The 21,222-nt window shown below is 39.2% G+C and overlaps 1 protein-coding gene across 1 annotated transcript in view; it reads left to right on the top strand.

Annotated features, from left to right (window-relative positions):
- Nucleotides 1-6,215: 6,215 nt before the first annotated feature.
- The window catches only part of LOC139693518 (uncharacterized), a 439,072-nt gene continuing 424,065 nt past the window's right edge, over nt 6,216-21,222 (top strand). Inside the window, exon 1 of the mRNA XM_071591711.1 lies at nt 6,216-7,687. The gene's annotated coding sequence lies outside the window, so the exon portion shown is untranslated. The remainder of the gene's footprint in view (nt 7,688-21,222) is intronic.

Raw genomic sequence — 21,222 nt, 5'->3', positions numbered from 1 at the left:
TGAGACAGGGAAGATAAGTATGGGAGAAATTTTTATCAGTTCAAATAGTTCTGAAAATGGCGTGCATCAGCTTATTGTCCCTTGTGCTTAGGCTATACCTAGAAGTGGTACTGGTACAGTGTGCTTCGGCCAAAGCATAGGTGATTCAAGTTGAAATACGGTTAACTTAGATGAAAGTAGCTCATTATTAAAGGTTTCTCACATTATCTGGAGAGGGAATGCCTTAAGGATAAGTCTACATTGAATAGGCACAATTAACTGAAATGCCATTCTCCGATTTTTAGTGAATATCTAATTATAACTATGGTAGTGGGTAATCATGATTGTATTCATTTCGACAGGCGCAATTAAATACTCGATAGAAAAAGATGAATGGCAATTTCAGTCAGTTGTGCCCAATTGATGTTGGCTTATCTCTTAAGCACTTTATCAGTGCCCTAGCAATTGGCCGTTTAATTAATCCTCTGAGCGCAATACTTAACAAAGTATAGACATATTTACGAAACCCCAGAGTTATATTGCATTTAATTAATTTATTTACATAATGTTTGCAAGTTTTGAGCCACAGTATATTTATTACCATCAGCATGCTTTTTAAGTACAGATAACCAGCAGAATGACTAAAGTTTTGAAAAACGAGCCACTGGTAAGATCTTGTTATTAAGTATTTGATAAATAGCATCGAAACGGATAATTAGCTGCTCAAGAACTAACGGTAAACGTCCATCTTTTGTTTTCAACAACATTTGTGTTGCATTATTGCAACCTTTGTTCACCATCATTTGTTTTATCAACAGGTGAATTTTTGTCGAGTTCGTTGCACACAAAGTCGTTAAAACGCTGCGAAACAATTGGCAGTTGTAGATTAGTTGGTGATCACATTAGTGTATTTGGTGCTGCAGAATATTATGGTTGTACGTATGTAAACGGAAAGACCTTGGCTCGTATTCCTGGACCGTTACCATCTGTTTAAAACATCGTTATGGGGTATTACATAAATGAGGTAAGAACAATTTTTCTCATTATTGTGTTATGTAATCACAATCAGTGTCTCCATTTGGTTTGATATGGTGCGTAACAGGGCCAAGTACAAAGAAGTGGCAACAATTTTTTGATGGTCCTATACGATGTTCTGCTGTGGAAAATTATTTACTTTGACCGCAAATATAATTCATAAGTGAGCGAAAATTTTAGTATGAAGCAATAGCCAATGTTCGCTATTAAATGCGCTATATTTTATTTTTTTAACGATTGATTGAAAATGTTACTTTCATTAGCGTAGATGTCTCAATGTGTTTCTGCTAATATGGAGCAGGGGATTGGGCAATGCATCTAGTAAGCGTTTTAACGTTGAGTGCAGATGAAACACCTGCACCTTAAAAAGGGTACATAATAAATATTATCATTATATCGGACGGCCGAATTCTAGTAATGATGTTAACCTCGGTTAAGTGTTCCTATTTGATCGCACATGTGTGGTACGAAATTCGAATGTTTTATAACCTTAACTAACCCAAGAAAGGAGTAATGAATAGCAAAATCACGAAAAGGCCCAATACCTGCCTTTCAGGGCGCGTACCGGTCATTGCAGAGTCGCTGGAATAAATGTGTAGAGACCCAAGGATAGTACTTTGAAGAATTTTAAGTGTTTGTGCAAGTCTGGTAAATAAATTATTAAAAAAAATAATTGCATTAGTTTCGGAATGCTCCCTGTATATAGGTCCGGAGATGGAGAAAGTTAAGAAATTTACGAATCTCTATAAAAACAAAATATCTTTCAATCAATGTGATCAAAATACCGTGCCCTTCAGTTTCGGTTTCCAGATTTTCGCTATTGGCGCATGAAGGCGGAATATTTTAACGATTCAGGACAGTGGCGTAGCTAGAGTTTAAGTTACCAGGGTTGTACTCAGAATTGGTCACCCCTACCCTGAGATATTCATTACTCTGCAGATTTTCCTTTTTACCATATTTGGGGTAATTCACCCTGTTTATCTGGCCCCTGCAGTAAACCAAAAGTACCTCCTGTAGCGAACCGCCTCCAGTTACGCTAGTGAAATAGAGGCCAAGTAAACGCATCAGACAAGTGAGACCCTCTAAACCAGTTAATACTCATGCAACAATTTTATATATTTCGATGAGTGTTTTTCGTTGGGCAAACATTATAAATTTTAGAAGTCGTAGTGGTTACTGTAGGAGGCGACCTACACCTGAGATAATGTTCGCTATTATGGTTAGGTTGGTGATTTGGTGGAGGCAGGATTTTTACGGAATGAGGAAAGGGTAGAGAGAAACCCTAGCGAGTTTCTTACTCGTAGCGAAAAGTGCCAATTAACTCGAAGCGTCCCATCCGACGGACGCTGTATTGCACTTGAATAAGTGCCTTCCCAAGTCGGGTTAGGGATAACACTGAAAAATCCTACCACCCCCGGGATTGAATCCCTGACCGACAGAGTTGGATGTCAGTATACTAAACACCGCACCAATACAATTCCCTGGAAATGCCTTTTCATTATTCCGATGATATCCACAGGGCACGGTTTTTATCTCGGCAATGAAATCATTTTCATCCATTTAGGCGCTGTAGTTTGGGTAATCGCACTTTGATGCTGGACCTTAACGGTTTTCACTGCGCAGTGTTAATGCTTAAGATAGCATTGGCTAGCGAAGCCTACTGGGTACTATATGGCTCCTCGCTTCCCCTACGTTGCTGAGGGCATCTTTTAGAGTCAAGTGCGCACCCGATGGAATACGGGTACTTAGCGAAACTATTATATTTTGTTGCACTGCTTTTGTTTTTTCATAATCCCAGTTTAATAGTACTCGCCAAGCGCCAAATCCCGGATCTCACATCGTATAGCCTGCCTACGTCTTAATTTCTTATATTTCTTGGTGTCAGGGATATGAGCATAACGTTTTACCCTTGACACCTGAATTACGTATAATGGATCTAGTTTTATAAGCATGAATTGGCATGTGGTACGCAGGCAAAAACTTTGTTTACGGTTAAAAAAGTTGATATCTAATAAAACTCGCGTAGTCGCATCAATTACCTCGTGAATTCGTGACGCTGATAAAATAATGCGCATGCCTAGAAAATAAAGTTGCGTGAGTTTGAATCATTTATTAAATAACGATTATTTAATGGGACCTTTGTGGGACCATTCTATTATAACCAGAGTTACGAACATCATACCATACAATGCGATATAATGTCGATTACCTCTTCAGGAAACCAAGGAAAACCTGGAAACAGTAATTGTTAAGAATAGAAAATAACGGGAATAACTCTGATATCGAAATCTAATCGAATCGCCACCCTATCCATCCACCCCTAATTCCCGCAGAGTTTTTTTAGAAAAAGGTAAACCAGATTTTGCTGTACTTATCCAGTGAACTTGTATGCATGGCTTTAAATTTATGAGCTCGTGCATAGAATATATTATTCAGGAGCGGGTTAATATTATGGTATGTTTTAAGCTAGTGCTGTGGAAGTAACGATCTAGTTTGATTTGACGGAGAGCTTTACGTTTCGTTTGACATAGATTATTACGTAGTGTTATTCTTAGATGATTCCATTTCTATTAGCATTATGACGATGAAGCAAGACGACGGAGAGTAACCATTGTTTCAACTCAAAAGCGCGGGCATCGAAGTATTAGTTCCCTCAATGGCCGATAGAGGTAGGAGAGGCCATGCTGACGGCGCGTCGTTTATGCTGTGGCTTAAGGCGATTTAAGGCGTATTTCTTATTTTTCTTCGGTCGACCGATCATTTGTGAGGGAGAGTTTGAGAAGGCTTTAATATAGGTTTTCCTGAATTATTCTCTTGGAATCCAGTAACAAATGTGACAAGCATCTATGTAACATTCAATGATATTAAGGTCGATTGAAAAATGTCTTCTGCCAAGAAGTGTCATCGTTCATTTTTCTTAGGAATCAGTTAATATTTCGCGAGTAGTATGAATGACTAAATGCGGATAGTAAAGTATAAATGTCGAATTTTTGTCCTTACACTCCCGCGCGCGATCTCTCTCTCTTTTGTTCGCCGGGTCGACTGTGATTATAAAATTGCGAAACAAATAAGACTATGAAATCGGTGATTGATGATAATATCATTTTAATATGTAATTCATAGCTGTAGAAACTTTTAAAAACTTCCGGAAGTTTTTACTGATTTCTCTGGAAAGAAAGAAGCGAGAGGGGATGAAGATATCGTAATGATAGAAAAATGTTTTTATTACCAACGATTTTCCCTATGCAATGGAAGCAAGTCCCATTTATCTAGAATTTATCTACTATATGTGTGTTTGTGACTTTATTTTCGAAAAGAGAATACTTATTTTACGACATCTAATTTGTGAAGTCGAAATAATAATGCACCATTATCCAATCAAAGTAGAAGTTGGTGGAGTAAAATGCACTTGATTTATGTGAAATTTGGTGGCCTATTTATTTCAGTTTTTATGCGCGAAATAATTTTTTTTCTAATGCAGTCCGGTTTTGTGAGCTTTTTTTTAGTCTTCGCAGTAAATAATTTTGTGATTTGGTCAGGAAATTACATTATTTTTAAATACTCAAATATTAAGCGTAATGTTTATCATAACAAATTAATATTAGTATGAGGATATGGAGGAAATTCTGTATTCCATCATTTATCAGTTACGACTAATTAACCCTTAAAGGTTAATTGGATGCGCTCTAAGTAACTCGTGTTATGGATTGAATTATGGAAGATGCTATTTAAACTTGAAAGTTTAGTGATGGGATTCTAGATTAGCTTTCAATGTGTTTATGCTCACGACCCTGGAATTTGGTGTTTCTCATAGTCATAGAAAACTATGACGGCGATAAGCTGAGACCTTTTCGTTCATCTTCCTCAGCCTACCATTTTCGGCAGCGAATTCGTAAAAGAAACAAATTTATTGGCTTTAAATATTTTCCTGTTGAATTGCCTCCCTTCATCAAAACTATGAAAATTGGCCAAATATTATGGATTTACTTATGAATACAATACAAGTACCGTTAGAATAATGAACTATCCTGTAACTTATGGCCAAAATTTATTTTGTTTAGAAGAAGATGATGTCAAATGCATGCGCCTCTAACGTGGTGATATGAGTCCTAATGGAAAGTAGTTCTGCTCCTGCAAGCTGTGAGGAAATTGCGATTACAGATTTCTTGCAAGTTGACACACGTTTTACTCTCAAAACGTAAAATTTAAGAATGGGCAATTGCTGATTGAAGGGAATTTGGATTACTTTTTCTTGCTGGTCGCGAATATTTGACTTCCTTGCAGTAATTAAGAAACGCGTGCGAACTGAACATGCAAAATCAACATGTTCCTAATCTATACAGAAAATGTTGATCGATGGTAGGTTTTACATAGAAATATACATTATATATAACGCAATAAACCCTCTCCTCCTTGCAGCATGAATTAAACAAAATAATCATAGTTGTGTTTAAATAAAAATGTTTTAATGCCAACGTTTTATTGCTTTCTCGTGGCAAATGCGAAACCAGAAATTAAGTGTACGTGTAAGGATAGTAATTTGTGGAAGCAACTCACTCACATTAAATTAGTCGGGTTTGAGAATGAACCAGTTTCGCTCTCTCTGGAAATTCAACGCTGGGGCATGACATTTCTTTCGCCAGCTAAGGATATAACCTATAAAACTAGGCTAGGGTAAAAGCCTCGGAAGCTTCCCAAGCCTCTCTCTAAGTTTTGATTTTAACGGACGCGTGCCGGAGAAATTCTGAATTGCGGGCGTTTTTGGAAATCGCCGGGGAAGCCGAAAAATTTCCGCGGAAATGAGCGCAGAAAAGAGCGAACCCCGGGCTCTTTGTTTCCGAAGCTTATTATGTAGACACTCTCGCCTCCTCCTCGCCCCCTCTCTCAATCCTGCTTTCCCCCTCCGCATCGAAACGCGCCGGCAAAGCTTGTAAAGAGAGAGAGGCATAGGGAGGTGGAGAGGGGGAATATGCTCATGGGAAGCGGGGGAGGAGTAGTGGGAAGACAAACACAGTCGCACCTGCGCACGCAGACCGAAAGCCCGTGGTGGGGCGGCGGGAAAAAGAGAGGGAAGGACGACGGGGTGGAGGAGGAGCGAGAGAGAGAGAAAGAGAGTGGGGGGTGGGAGTAGTTTGAAATGAGAGGGGGAGGGGGATGAGGAGGCGCCCGCCTGCCCTCTCGCAGTCAGGTGTCTGGCGAGTTTGCGGTTCGGAGCCGTTCCGTCAACAGCCAGCGGTTCTCGCTCCACAGTCATCGTCGGCTGCCGCGGCGGCACCACCTCATCCGGAGCAGACGACGCGAACCGCGACGAGAAAGACGGACGAGGGCGGGGAATCCGCGCCTCGCCTTCCGGACCGATCCCTCCTTTCGATCCCCTTCCCTCTCCCCAATCCTCCGTCAAGACCCAAAGAGACCCACCCCTCCTCGTGTGCGCGTGTTTGTTATTATTGTAATTGTTTTTTTCTGGTGTTCCAAAAGTGCTGTGATTGGGAGATGATAAAATCAGAAACCGTTTGACATTTGTTTCCGAAAATGTGTCTGGGTGCAGAAACCCAAATTATGGACTTGATCCCGTCCCGTGAAAAAAATTCGCTGCTACCTCTCGGCGGCGCCTCAGGTCCTCTCTCCTTCGCCTACCTACTGGAAACTCGTTCTTTTCCCTCTCGATTGAGGTGAAATCTTTTTCGTTTCGTGTCTTTTCCTAAATATTTCTCGTCCACTACTCTCATTTCTCTCCTCCGCGTGTGTCGCCAGAAAAAGATTAAAAAAAGAATTGAACAAGAGCGCCGCGACAGACCGGGATCAACCCTCCCACCAGACCTACCGTCACATCTCTGTTGGCGGCTTCTCTGTACGTTTCCCCCTGCATCACCTGAATACCCAAATTTCAGTATAAAATTACGTTTTCGCATTTCAAAAAGCCATTCCTTCTCGCTTCGCTCATTGAACGACGCCGATCTCATCCTTTGATCCCGCATTCATTTTCCCCTTTCGTTCCCCGTTCATCCACATCTTCGGCCGAAACCCGACCGGAACAAAAAGGGCGATGCAGTGGACGAGGTCTCGCACCCGTGGGTGGGAGTGAGTTTTATGGAAGGAGGTGTAGGTTGTGGGAGAAGGAGGTGGTGGAGGAGGAGGAGGGGGCGGGAGGGGGGCGGCGGAGTAGGAGGCTGCGGAGTCAAGAGGTGGTGTAGTAGAGGTGGCGTGGGAGGCGAGGAAGTTGTTGTGGAAGGTGTATAGGGGTGAACCCCTCTGAACGCCTCCCCCCTTTCCCTGCTGCTGCCGCCCCCCTCTCATCCCCCAGCAGAGAATAAGGGAAACATATCAGAGAGTGATAGTGAGTGGGGTGGATATAGTTGTGTTGGGGTGTGAGTCGTGTGTGTCAGTTGCTGACTTGCTGTGTGATACGGTCCCTTGGCCCAAAGCTGGGATAGAGCGAGTGGCAAGACAAAAGGGGAGGCAGAAAACAAAATAAAACCCCTCCCCGCTCGCAACTTTATCCCGCTTTTTTTACAATCATTATTATATCCCTCTTCACAGAACAACGGCTGATAGGGCTTCCCGCCCACCCGATTCCCTTTCGTTGCAAGTGGGGAGCTATTGCTCGAAGGCCATCAACCGCGCCGTCACAACGACAGAGGCAGAAACGGGAGGAGTCGCCCGCCCTCCACAGGTGAGTTAATTAAAAGCTCCTCCCCTTCCTCCCTTCCTACCTTAACCTGCCGACGCCCCTGCCCCTTGTCCCTCTCCCCAGGCTTTTCGCCGTCGTCCCTTGCCTGACCCTCACCCGCCCTCTTGTCGCCCCCTCACCCCATTCCTCTCCATCCTGTGCCCTTCACCAGTTTTCTTGCTCTCCCGGAGCACTTTTCCGGCTCGGTCGTGTATCTAACGCCTCAGGTCCCGTCCTCTCAATGCTCTCCAACAACGGATACTGCCGCCCTACCACCCGTGAAATTTTGACCGGAGAGAATGTCAATCGGACGATTGGCGTCGGTTCAATGAACATGTGAGACAGCGGCGTACTCGACAAGACGACGCAGACTGCGGGGACAAAAAATCCCATTCATTGGTGCACGGCAAAGCAGTGGTCCAACATGGTCCCTTCGGTCTCCTGCATGAACTCCATACTACGTATCAGTTCTGCGCTTGGTCTTCGAATATTATTTCGAAGGATCGCCGGGAATAACATCCGAGGTTTGGGATTTTTGAAATATAATGCACCTCTATGCTGTTTGGTTATTTTTTATTCGTGATTTAGGATATCCGTGCCCTAATAATTTATCACTAAAAATACATAAACACGGTAATCAACCCGTAGGTCGGTTTTGCAGGTGATGGTAGAGTTCACCCAGTACTAAGCCCGACGGCGTGTGAAATTCACACTTCAGGGTAGGGGGGCCAGTTCACTATGCAATTAAAAATTCTGCAAAATGATATCTAGTTCTTAGTGCATGGGTGTTGAATTCATGAACAAAGAATCGCTGTCTTTTTTAACTAGGATTTACATCGCTGGGTTTCATGAGATCACCTGATAGCGAGGCCTTCTGCGTGTGAAATTCACACATTCGGGGTATTGGCGTATATCCTTTCGCGGCTTTCGCGGGAGCGGCTAACGTTCTCAGGGAAGAAAAAGAAATTGGGGCGACTTGTTTGTTCAGAGGCAGAGGTCGGATTAGAACAGGAGATCCACTGCTCACTTGTTTAAATATCTACTGATTAGGCTCCCACGCCGCGGTCGAATATACCATATGCTAAAAAAATCTTTTACTATGCGTTTGCCCAATTTAGAAAATTATAATAAAATAAGGATATCACCAAGCCATAATCAGGACCTTGTTACCACTCCATCACATTTATCATACCTTATTATAATGTTTACTTTTAATTCTTCTATTTTTTCCTTTTTTACTGGTATTATTCTTTTTATTTACACAATTTATCAATACAAAGAGGAACAGACTTTATCTTTCATTTGACTACATCACATTGTGTAACCCATTGCCATAATGCATCTTCCTAAACGAATGACAAAGGGTTCTTCTTATTAAGCCCCTCGATTTCACACTTGCTTTGATAAAGTTCTCTGCTTTCATATATCTTGTCTTTTTTTAAAGTGTTTCAACCTTTAAGTCTGTGTAAATAACATGACTAAATGATCTTTCGTGGTGCTTCCTGTGAATAAATTGGCAATTTTATGCTCGCGGCGACATTTCCTATGAGCATCAATGATTTGTTGATTCAATAGCAGCGACATAATTACGTTTTCCTCGCTTAAGGCGGATACTATTACGGACCAGTAAGGTTTGCAGAAAAAATGGCCGCTTCGCGTTATTAACATTTTATCAATTGGATTTGCGTCTTATACACTACTTCATTCGGATCAGTTGTTTTACCCTAAAGTCGGCAATGATCACTCAGTTTTCTAAGGTTAGTGTTATACTGGATAGTGTTATTTTGACAGAGAAAGAAGAATTCTATTTTTAATTTCGGAGAACATATTTTGTGCCTAAATACTGTATATATTTGGCAATAAAGAGCAGCAGACATTTCAAATGAGGGGCTTCCTACAAGAGTCAGATGTTGCTGAAAGTTCTTGCCATCGTTAATTAATATTCATCATTTAAAGGAATGGAACAATAAGGACGCAGTGGGTCGGAAAACAGGTCTGAGAGGAGTCAGTTTCACAATGGGAATGGAGAATACGAGGAGGAGACGATTTTTGTGCAGTGGGACATGAAGGAACGCTTCATTCATGGGAGATTTGCCGTGTTTCGCGTGCTTCATTATTCTCTTGGTTATTAAATGACTTCGCTTCCCTGGATGTTGTGCGCAGACCTGGAAAAGCTGTTCCAAACTCGGGTTAATATTTTTATCTTTGAATTTCATTGATCAGAATTCCATCGTACAATATTTACTATCAGTGTGATTTTTAAAATTTAAAAAATCACATTATTCCACATCGCTTCATTGGGATCGATGGACACGCTAGATAAAAGCCCGGCAAAAAATGAACAATACTATACGTTTATTTGGGACTACTATGATACAAGAATCACTCTAATACAGGCAATTGAGACTACTATGATATGAATATGATTGTGATGTGGTAGAGCATCACTGTCATGCCTGTAGTATTGCCATCCCAAGCTCGTAAAATGCAATAGAGATAATGTTTTTCACGAAGGTCACTATTTTCGGATCAAAATACTTTTATCAAAACAAGGTTAAGTACAAATGACGACAAAAAATGCAATTTTCCTCAGTCATAAAGGTAATATACACAGTAATACCGGTAAATATAGCAAGCCGCGATAGCGTGCAAAAATATTTCCTTTCACTGATGACTTAGTGAACAAAAGGTCTTGGTGATCTAAAGAATGTCTCTGCTAAAGAACTTTACTTGTGTGGTGTACGGTCGATATCCATGCGGAAAAGGCTCCCTTTTTATCGGAATTCCCATTTATTCCCCGAACAGCATTTGATAAATCTACCTGAAATTTTGGGCTCAATTAAATTATCGAAAAAAAATTTTAATATTTATAATTAAAACTTTTTCTGGTAGGAATGGAGTCGTTCCATTCACAGTAGCATCCGCTTTGAAGAATGAACGAACGTTTAACAGAGATAGTGGACACATGTCTAGAAGGAATTGATTAAGTGAAGACTTCAGCCAATGATTTGGCAAGAAAAGCAAAAATTTTAGGAAGGTAATGGAGAATTAAGGTCAAAAATATAAAGATCCATATCTCTCAGGCGAGAGGATAGGGAAATTGTAAAAATAAATATTGTCTCGGATCGATCAGTACAAGTTTTACTCTCATTGAGGTCCCTGAATCATTTTTTACTAGGATTTTATTAAAAGTATTAAGGTAATTTTTTTATCACATTGTGGCTTTCATTCTCTTTTAGCTTATGCCAAAAAAAGTTTATAAGTGGTTGCCAATATTGTTAAAGACTATATCTGAGGAATTGGAATTATTTATGTTTTGAAGTGGTGGACTTCATTGTTACTTCTCGTGCTCATGCTTCTCGTTTTCATCCATTGTTTTGGTAATCAATGGTAATTTCTCTTCAAATCGATCCGAGAGGATCGGTAGGCCGCTGGAATGTACGTAGCGTGGCAGTTTCTCTAGATAGCTATCTAAAATGATGAAATGGCAGATGTCATGAGAAATTTTAGTGTCAATAATTGAACGTTGAGGGAAAAAAGAAAATTTAAAAATAATGGATTGAGGATTATTATTTCTAGCTAATTAACTGCCTCATATATATATATATATATATATATATATATATATATATATATATATATATATATATATATATATATATATATATATATATATATATATATATATATACACACATGCATACACGTAACTCTCATGTTTTCAGCAGGGCGTCAATCCAAACAAACTCTACTCAGCAGAAAGAGATACATTTATATCTGTTCGGGAGTTCATGGGTCAAAAAAAGGTTGCGTATATATGGTTTTAACTTTAGAATTTACATGTTTAGCGGAGTATTTCGTTTTGGATGGTCTCGGCTGACCGTTGCGTTGAGCCAAACACTTAAACAGTCACTAATGCATATCGTTTCTTCTCTTTTGTTTTGCTCACGCCTCTACTCCTCTCATTTTCTTATCCACGCTCCAAGGCATAACCTAGCCATCCCCTCCAAAGCCATTGTGTTCCCTCTTACTGGAGCTCGGTCCCCTGTGCCTCCCAAACCTGTTCAACAAAATATTTTATTTTTATTGCGGGAAGCTTTATCGCAGGCGACCGGAGGCAAAGGGTCCTTCGTTTGAGCTTTTCGGCGAAAAGGGTGCTACAAACCGAGTGCTTTCACTAGCGAGCGAAGGCTGACGATGAGACGGTCACGAAGACGAGATGGGACTTTTTTTATCAGCAGGGGTGATTTTGGAGAATTATTCCGTGAAAATAATGTTTTTCACCAGCAATGAAAGAAAAAACGAACCATAAGTGTCTTAGAAAATTTGATTGAGTATAGTTTTGTGGGCATTATTTTCACACCAACGGGAATCCAACGTCACGATTAGCTTTACAGGCCAGCAAGATCTTCACCATTTCACAATGTTCCGCCATGAACTGATCGTTATCACGTGCATACGCTATTTTCAGTAAAAACAACATCATGCGGCGGTGCTAAAGAGAGTCGTTCGACATAGAAATAAGATTTATCGAAAATGCCAATTTCTAATCGGAAGAAATAGGCTTGAACGAATATATTCTGCCGAACTTTTAATTGTGCTGTAAATTTTTCTAGCTCATTGCAAAAACACTTGTATTCTTTACGTTATTATTCAAACTATTACTACAGTTAGTTACAGAGGTGAAATATTAAAAAAGATATGCATAAATAGCTGTGAGAAATTGGCACAAACTCATCCAGTAAATTTCAAGATTTAAAAATGTACGACAAAACTTTCTGAAAATAAATATTCTGAAAAGAAAATTTGGAAGGGAAGAAAACAGCACGAATGGCAGAAATTAAAAAAAATATTAATGCTAATGCCTTGGTTTTTTGTGGTCAAATGTAACCGCATAGAATGCTTTAAAAGGAAAAAAGTGGAAGAGGTGAAATATTCTTGTTTTGTGTGTGTGTGTGTGTGTGTGTGCGTGATTTCAGTATTAGTCCTGACCAGATAAAAACAGACCTAATCCTGTTAATTTCTTGCGGGCGTTATTTTGCATTTTCCCTCTTTCATTTTCCAAAGAAGATATGTTTTATTATTATATCACTCGATCCAATATTTTTGCCGAAATCCGCAGGTCGTGATTGGAAATTGTGGCCAGAAATTAGGTGATGAAAGCTACAGGGATATTTAAAATTGAAATTGCATTGGTTCGTTGAGGTCCTTCGCAAATGGAATACGGAGCCTAAGGGGGTGATGCTTTTCAAACACGCAGTCCTTATTTTTTGCGATACACGAGCTAAAAACATGAAGGAAATTAGAAAAAAATCTTTTACAATATTATCTTCGATAATTCTTTCCATGATTACCTCTGCTTGTGAGTAACTGAAAACGATTACTTTCTTCACTCGAAAACCAGAAAAAATTAAATTTTCCTGAAATGATGGAAATTTAACTGAAAGCGTTTTCTAATGGATTGAAGTTCGATAATTGAACTAAAAAACGTATTAGTTTCAAGGAAAACGTGTGTGTCTCAAATTTGAGACGAATTATTTGGGGCATCAAATAATTTATAAAAGGTTAGCGTTGATATTTTTGTATTTCTTGTCATGGCTTGAGAAGTCATAATTACATGTCATCAGTGTTATCATGGACAAATCTCATTAGCCCTAATTATTACTGAAACATATATTAATTGAAATGTAAACATGAAGCGCCAGCACTTCAAGGTTGTCTGATTTTGCAAACCCTTTGAAAATCTTGGCATTCCGGTGTAAAAAGTATTTAAGAAAAAAATGCACATTTTTGTATTTAAGAAATCATACCAACTACAGTTTTCTCTGCGAATTAGTGCCAACTAGTCACCATCGGAGAGTGCGAGTGCTGCATGTTTGATGGGGGATTATTGGAATGGCTTGGTCGCTTCTGAGCTGGCTTCCCACACGGACCTTACCTGGGTTCAATTTCCGGTGGAGGCTGATTTTCGTAACGTCCTTGGGTGCTCAGAGGGGAGAAGACAAAGCGAGGAATGCTGTCTGTAGAGTGGAGCGTTATAACTGCGGTCATTTTGGCGCCTTTCTTTAAAATATGGTGCACGCTATCCCAGCATTTTCCCTCTACTTTCTCTCTTGTCTTTGCTTCCTATCAGATTCAACTACTCGCCAACTCTGCGTGGATTAAAGTGTCCCTACAGTCGCCCGCTTGACACAAAACGTACTATTATCACTTGCACAAGGACATGTGTATTCAATGAGTGTTTCAAGTTGCTGACGAAGGTTTAAGCGCTAAATTACGTGAAGGATATTTTCTTGAAAGTATTTCAGGATGCCAAGGGATGGGAATGTGGGACGTGGAACAATACCTTTGAGCACTGATTTTCTCATATGAACATTTGACGGCATACAAAAAAATGGTCATAATGATCTTCATGGTCATGCGAAAAATTTTGAATAAAAGACTTTAGGTATTCAACATTGAGTGTAGGTAAATGGTTACCGAATGTTGCTAATGAGGTGATTCTTGAATCTATAATTATGCCGTCACGAAGAAATCCCGCCATCAGGATGAAGTCGCGCTAATTAGTGCGTTCATTACCTGAAAATTTATAATGCTGTCTCTTTTCCCCGTGTTTCGCTGGAAAAGAACTTAAGGTGACCGATGGCACGTCTTCATTTACGTTTAGAATCGGTTGACGTAGAGGCACACGATGAAGGGATGAGAGAAGAGGCCGCATAATATTCTTTAACTAAAAGGCGGAATTGCTAGAAGACATGGTTGATTCACCGTTAACGCATATTTTGAAATAAATATTTTGATGCAATCAACCTCGGAGGTCGCTGCTCATTTCCCTGGATGAGAAAATTCAAGAACTGAGGTCTATTGCTAAGGATACGTTCAAAACACAAAATTAAAGCCCATTGAATGTACATTGTTTACTTAGCTTAGGAATTTCTCCTTAGTTATGAAAAGAGTATTCCATATTCTTTCGGCAGCGAAATTTTAAATGCCTGGGCCAGTGTTCCATCAACCAACTGAGGCGAGAGGAATGGGAAACCTAAGATCAGGGACTGCAGTAATTCTCTGTCCCTCTATTCGGAAAAAAATTGGGCCATTCCTTGAAAGGTTGTTATCCCGGCGATTGCAAGACAGCTGGCAAACGAGAGGAACATATAACCAGTATCCGAATGAATTTAAGGTCGTAGTGAACAGATATTTACAAACACCGATTGACGAAAGCTTCATTCAGTAATTTCCAGCGATTAGCAGAACAGTGGGTTAGTTGTCGGTCCGATGACTTGAATTATTTAACGATGGGTTTATGACGATGGCGCTAAAGCGAGGGCAAAATTCAAGAGGAACGAATTCATTGTTTGCATGTATATTCGAAATTAGTTTCATGCTAACCTAAATGGATATTTCTGATACACGCAAAAAAATTACTTGAATTCAGTCATAAAATATATTAAATTGACAGCTAAAAGAGAAGAAGTAAAAATAGTAATGTTAGTTCGAGGTAGATATGATCTGATTTTTCTCTTCTCAAAGTAGATATTGCTACATTTGTATCCTATAAGCCACCCAGTGATATACGTCAGCGTGTTCTAGCACCAAGTAAAACCGATTGGAAATGGGAATAGTGCGTATTAGGGGTGTTGTTTTTTAAGTCAGGGGATGTTGTTGTCGTTACAATCGAACATTTGGAGAAGGTGATCCTAAGTTTTTCGGTAATGCAATTATTTCTAGAAGTTCGCGTTCATGGTCCACTCGGCAAATACGACATATGTTGGGTCACGAATAATTGGTTTCACTACTGAATTTCACCAATTCTCCCTGAATGTGCAAAATAAATATAATCCAGCGTTAAAAGTTTCAAAAAGTTATTCTACAGCCAGGTTTGAAGGAAGTATAGTGACAACTTTTATTTCATCAATAGCAGTTTAGGGAAAACATTGTATCCATGGACCAAGTGGACTTAAGTGTTTAAAATGGAAATACACATTTTTTGGCCCTCCGAACGCTATTGGCTATTTTCCAGATGTCTGATCTTGTGCCTTTGTTGTTTACACATGAACGCTTTTGAGATTTTGTGGGTGCGATACTTCAAAACAAATTCGTCTGAGTGAAATTTTTTATTACATGTAACACTTTAGTAAAGAGTAGAACGGGAAATAAGTTCAAATATCCTTTGGGTAACACGCCATGATGTGTGTTGCCGAACGTCATCTGTACTAATGCCGTCTGGGGCTACTATGTGTTTTCGATGACTTGTCTGGACCAAGTTTATTACATGCCTTTTGCCTATTTACTATAAGTTAGATGCCACAATGAATGTCACTCGATTAGATGAAACTGCACACGGTATGATTATTTCTTTCCTAAAAATGACCGAGGAGCTGATCATATTCTCTTTCGACAGAGCGTGTCTCTCGTGTCGATACATATCCTCCCGAGGTTGTCTTATAAGTAAGCGCAAGATTTGTCACATGAGTTAAATATATACTCCTGAAGTTTACCTTGTACCTGGCACCAACCTTGTAGTCTTCTGAAATCGAGTCGTGGCCTTCGCCATAGCCGACCAGTAGGTTAATCGTTCCGCAACTTGGCCCTCGTGTCGCCAATTTTACTACGCCATCTCGCTCGTCACGCAAAAATAAGAAAGAAAATGATTTCTTCTTGCCCCTGGAAGCCGAGAAGAATGAAAATATTAGCCAGAACGTTTCTTGGAGCGCAAACAAGACAATCCGAAATAAAATCGTATAAAATTCGAAATGGAGGCAATCGACCTTGCTGAGGAAATCTTGAATTTATTGCTGCAATCATCGTTACATCGTTCAGGAGAGGCATTACAGTAGTGGTGTCGATTCCCATCTATTTTCGATACAACGTGCAATGCTATTGTAAGTTAGGGGGGATATATTTCAATAATAAATTGCTCATTTCATCTTATGCATTGCGATGGCATCAACGTTTATGTACAAATACTTCTCCAGAAGACCTTTTGTAACTCCGATTATTTTACCTATAATTTTATCCATTTAAATTAAAACAACAGGTAAAACTGCAATGACTTTTTATATTTATACATAATAAATAAATAATGAGAGATAGTCATGAGACGCATTTGAAAGACATTTAAGGAAGCTTGAAACCTTAAGGGCTCGCGGTGTGAGTTGCCCTTTAGTGTTGATCTTTTGCTCGGTCACTGTTAAGAAGCAAAATTTCTATCCTTGTATGGTCATGAGTTTGGAACTTGTTTTGCGTATGATCATACTATCATTGCCGTTAAATTTTCCTGTCAGATGTTTACGATTATGATAAAAAATTCACAATTCCTAATGATATGTAAGAATGCCAATCTTCTCTACCGTAATAATTCTTTGGCATTATTTCGAAAGAGTTTTCGGACCTGCTTTGTGGAACTCCTTTATGATTTTAATGAGCTTAGATAGCACAATGTGTTTCTACATTTAAATATATTGTTTATATACGACCAGGTTTTGTTACAGAGTACCATAATCTAACGCTAATCAGGGTACCCTGTGATGTTACTCTGTAACGAAGCTTTTTCGTATTACAAATAGATTTTTATGTGGAAACGCATAGCGTTACGCGCATTTTACCTCACTGGAGTAATTATAATCTAAAAAAGAATAATACATCATCTTTAGCTCAACGAGGAATCACTCTCGACAAAAATTAGCGGAATTTACGTGAAGTTATACGGATAACGACTCTCCAATATCGTATTTTATTATTTTTTGCCCCTCATCGATCCTTTGACGAATTTTGCTTTAGCTAAAGAAAGAACTTTCGTATTTTGACCAGCAACGATCCTGTACCTCTACCTACAGGTATATGTTTTGGTACAGGTAAAATTTGAATAATTCAGTCATATTCTATTCTGGAATATCTTCAGTAAAAAGCAGCTCCGTGAATTGGCCAATATTCCTTTTCGTGTTTTGATCAACAGATGTAAAGGTACACAAGGGAAAGAATTGAATGAAATTAAGGGCCTAGTGGAGGATACAATGATTTACAGAGCATGTAAAAAGATTGTAATTCAGTTTTTTTAATATATTCATGTGAAGTTGATAATCTCTTCAGATTTAAAACCAGTGTTTTTAATGTCCAAAAAGGAGTGCTCGCCGATTTTTTGTCATTGCAATATGGCTTTACGGACTGTTAGATTTTTCAACGATTACCACTGCTATATCGATTTTGACCATTCTGTCCTCTTTACCTATTTGAAAAACCAAGGATAGCCAGCGATATATTGCTAGCCGTGTTCGAAATGGATGAATAGGTATTGTGTATTTGGCCTATTCTGCCAATGTATAAAATGATCTGATCTTCTTATTCATGTATAACCAATAGTCACTTGCGCGAATCGCAGATGATTTTAAAACATCGGATGTGAATTTATTTTAAGAAGGGTTCGAAATAGGAAACGGGGAATGCTTCAAGGTCCATAATAAAAATGAGTGTTTAAATGCTTATTATTGTAATTGCGCCCTGATGACAATGCATGTGGTTATATATGTAAAAACTGAAAAAATACTACATTGACCCCTATACAAAACTAAAATTACCTTTCTCAGCACCTTATTTTCTTGTTTCCTCATCCCAAGGGTGAAAATATTACTCAAGTAACTTGAAAGTTAATCCAACCACTAGCTCTATATTCTTATCCCCTAACCTTCAATAATTCCTGCCTTCAGTCCGAACTTCTTCTTCCATATGCTTCCTTCATACTTGAATGTAATTCTCGATGGATAGTGCAGTTGCAAACGTTTACATGATCCTGTAATGTTGAAACTACAGTGTACAGTATTAAGCTCTGCGTTTTAGATGCATTTGTATAAAATTATAATTTCCCAAGACGAGAATGAACGGCTTTTGCTTATTGAGGAGCGAAGTGAGAGTTGTCAGTCGACTTTGACGTGGACTACTTTGTTACATAACCTAAATTACTCTAGTAAATCTACACGTAAAGATCAGGTCTGTTCCAATAGACAATTTCCTGCAAAATCAATTTTATGGGCGCTTGTATTTTGCGGTTTTGCATTTCGAGGGAGGAGACTTCGGAGCCATAGTACGGAACACTATTTGGATATCTCGTGCAATTAAGTCTTCTTACGTTTGGCTCGGATTTTGACGTCAGGAGATTTCAGCATTACGTCCTTACATGTCCACTTTTATTTTAATTTCATCAATTTGTTCCTGCAATTCACCAAGTTTCCACTTGTTTGTCTTATTCCAAACCGTAGAGTGAATAGACTCTACAATTTAGCTGTTATAATTTATTTTTGCGTAAGTCTTATCCTTAGAAGTTTCGGGTTCCATCAGTCGCAAGTACGGTTATTGCCCATATTACACATAAAGGTTTTGATTTTGAAATGTTTTCACATTTCTCATAAAAGAATAGGAAGATGCCCACAGTATAATGAAACGCGAAATGATTTATCAAAAAGCTCACTCCTCAGACAAATTGTCATTTTAGAGTCGGCTGTAGTCTAACTACGTATGTATAGTCGCAGTAATTAATTTCAATTCTATTCAGTTTCGCCGGGTTAGCGTGCGCCTGTATATTTCGTGAAGATTCGCATCACGTAGGGGCCTGTGGAAGTGATGAGTAATGGCTTTGAATATTGAGACCCGAAGATGAGGACGTGAAAAGAGTGCTCGGTGGCGTAGGGGGAGTAGGTAGGGCGGGTTTGCGGGGAGAAGTCGGGGAGGGGGTGGTGCATAAAAGCATGAGAACAACAGCAAGCTGGAGGCGTAGTTAGGTCTCTTAATAATAACTCTTCTAATCTTGCGATAAAAATCAATCAGTAAATCAATTCGTGGAATTTAAATTCCCAACTCATCGTGACGGCTGATTTTTTTCCGGGCAATAATCACGGTAGCAGAGCAAAAAAGCTCTATTGAACTTCGCATGGTAAAAAAATTTTCTGCGCTACTCCTGCTGAAATAACATACCAAAACTCTTGATTCAACGAGTGACGAATGACGCGCGATGTTTGACTCTGCAATGTAATTAAACATGTTAATAACTCGAATATGCAAATAATGATAATTATGCCATACCTTAAACTACATGACATATAGTATTCAGCAGCTTTCGGAGGTAGGAAGACATTTAAAAAGTTGCTATTGGTAACTTCCGTTAGGTTAAGATTAGATGGTTGAAATCTTTTTCTAAATGAGTAATTTGGATAAAAAACCTTTCAGTTAAACCCTGGAGTCCGTGTAATTTGTTCAGGAGGGGGATTGCCCGAATTAAGAGTGGGTGGGGCTTATTAACGTAAATGCATGGGTCAAAGTCATATTCCGTTGAACATCATTTCATTTCTAGTAATTAAAATTGGGACATCAGTTTCACACTCCAAATGTCATTTATCACCTTATATGATATTTCTAACGAAAAAACAACAGCACACAATCCAATTCCGAGATGGATTCCAGATGACCTAACAACTTCGGGTGTTGTTCAGTACGCTGTAACGAAACCTAGTTCGTAATAATTTTATTCTTTGTGGGAAAGCAAAGTGTCTTCTTTCATCATGAAGGATTTCCACCATATCACGCCTGAAACTGTGTTAATAATATAATCCAAACTGGAGTAGCAGTAGATTTAGGGGAGGCGACCGACAGCTAAGGTCATTTGCACCATCAGGGATGGATGGGAATGGAGGCTAATTCCTACTCTGAACGGAAGGCGCCAAGGGGTCTGCAGTTTAACGTCCCATCCGACGGACGGCGTACTCACTCAAAGCGCTCTCCACAAAGCATCTAAAGTAGGAATCGAGATACTACTTAAAAATATGTTCTCGCCGGGATTCGAACCCGGCCTATCTCGGTGGGAAGCCAGTAAGTTAGCCATCGCTCCATCCCGATCCCCCCTAACTTCGAGCTTGCACGCTACGCATCTTGATAACATGGCCCAGATACCCTCAAGAGCTGGCTAAGAACTATATTTAAAGCTTATTAAAAAAATACAAAAATTATTAGATTCACTATTTTTTGGTCGCCATCTCGCTTTAATTTAAAACACAAAGACAATCTGTCAAAAATAAATAATAAATGACAAATGTTAACTTTCCTCAACTTTCAATTTATAATTCCCTATGAGTTCATGCATCATGATGAAATGCCACGAAGAAGGGGAAGGATCGGTCCAATCATAGGAACTTCAGACCAAAGCCATCAACTAATGAGTAAAATGTATTTTTTGAGTAGGAAATTTGCTTCATGTTTAGTTTTTTAGCATTTAACTGAGATTTTATTTATTAAGCAAATGAATATATATTCTGTTACCTATGTCCAAATTATTAATAATTATACATTTTCGCTATTAGAATTTTAAGGAAAATAATATTTTCATGAGGGTCCGTATGGTTATTTTATGCACTTCCTTTCTCACGCTAGTGAACACGAGAACCATGACGAAACGGCTGGATTCATCCTTGTTTTATGTCGCAAAAACTCAGCAACTGGTCCTGAATGCGTTGAATATTTGATCACGCATATTTTGTAGGCGTAATATTCTACAG

The sequence above is a fragment of the Hetaerina americana genome, unplaced genomic scaffold (genome assembly GCF_022747635.1).
Source record: "Hetaerina americana unplaced genomic scaffold, ioHetAmer1.1.p SCAF_1, whole genome shotgun sequence".
Lineage (NCBI taxonomy): Eukaryota > Metazoa > Arthropoda > Insecta > Odonata > Calopterygidae > Hetaerina > Hetaerina americana.
The sequence above is the reverse complement of the archived record's forward strand: the minus strand, read 5'-3'. Positions and strand labels throughout refer to the sequence as shown.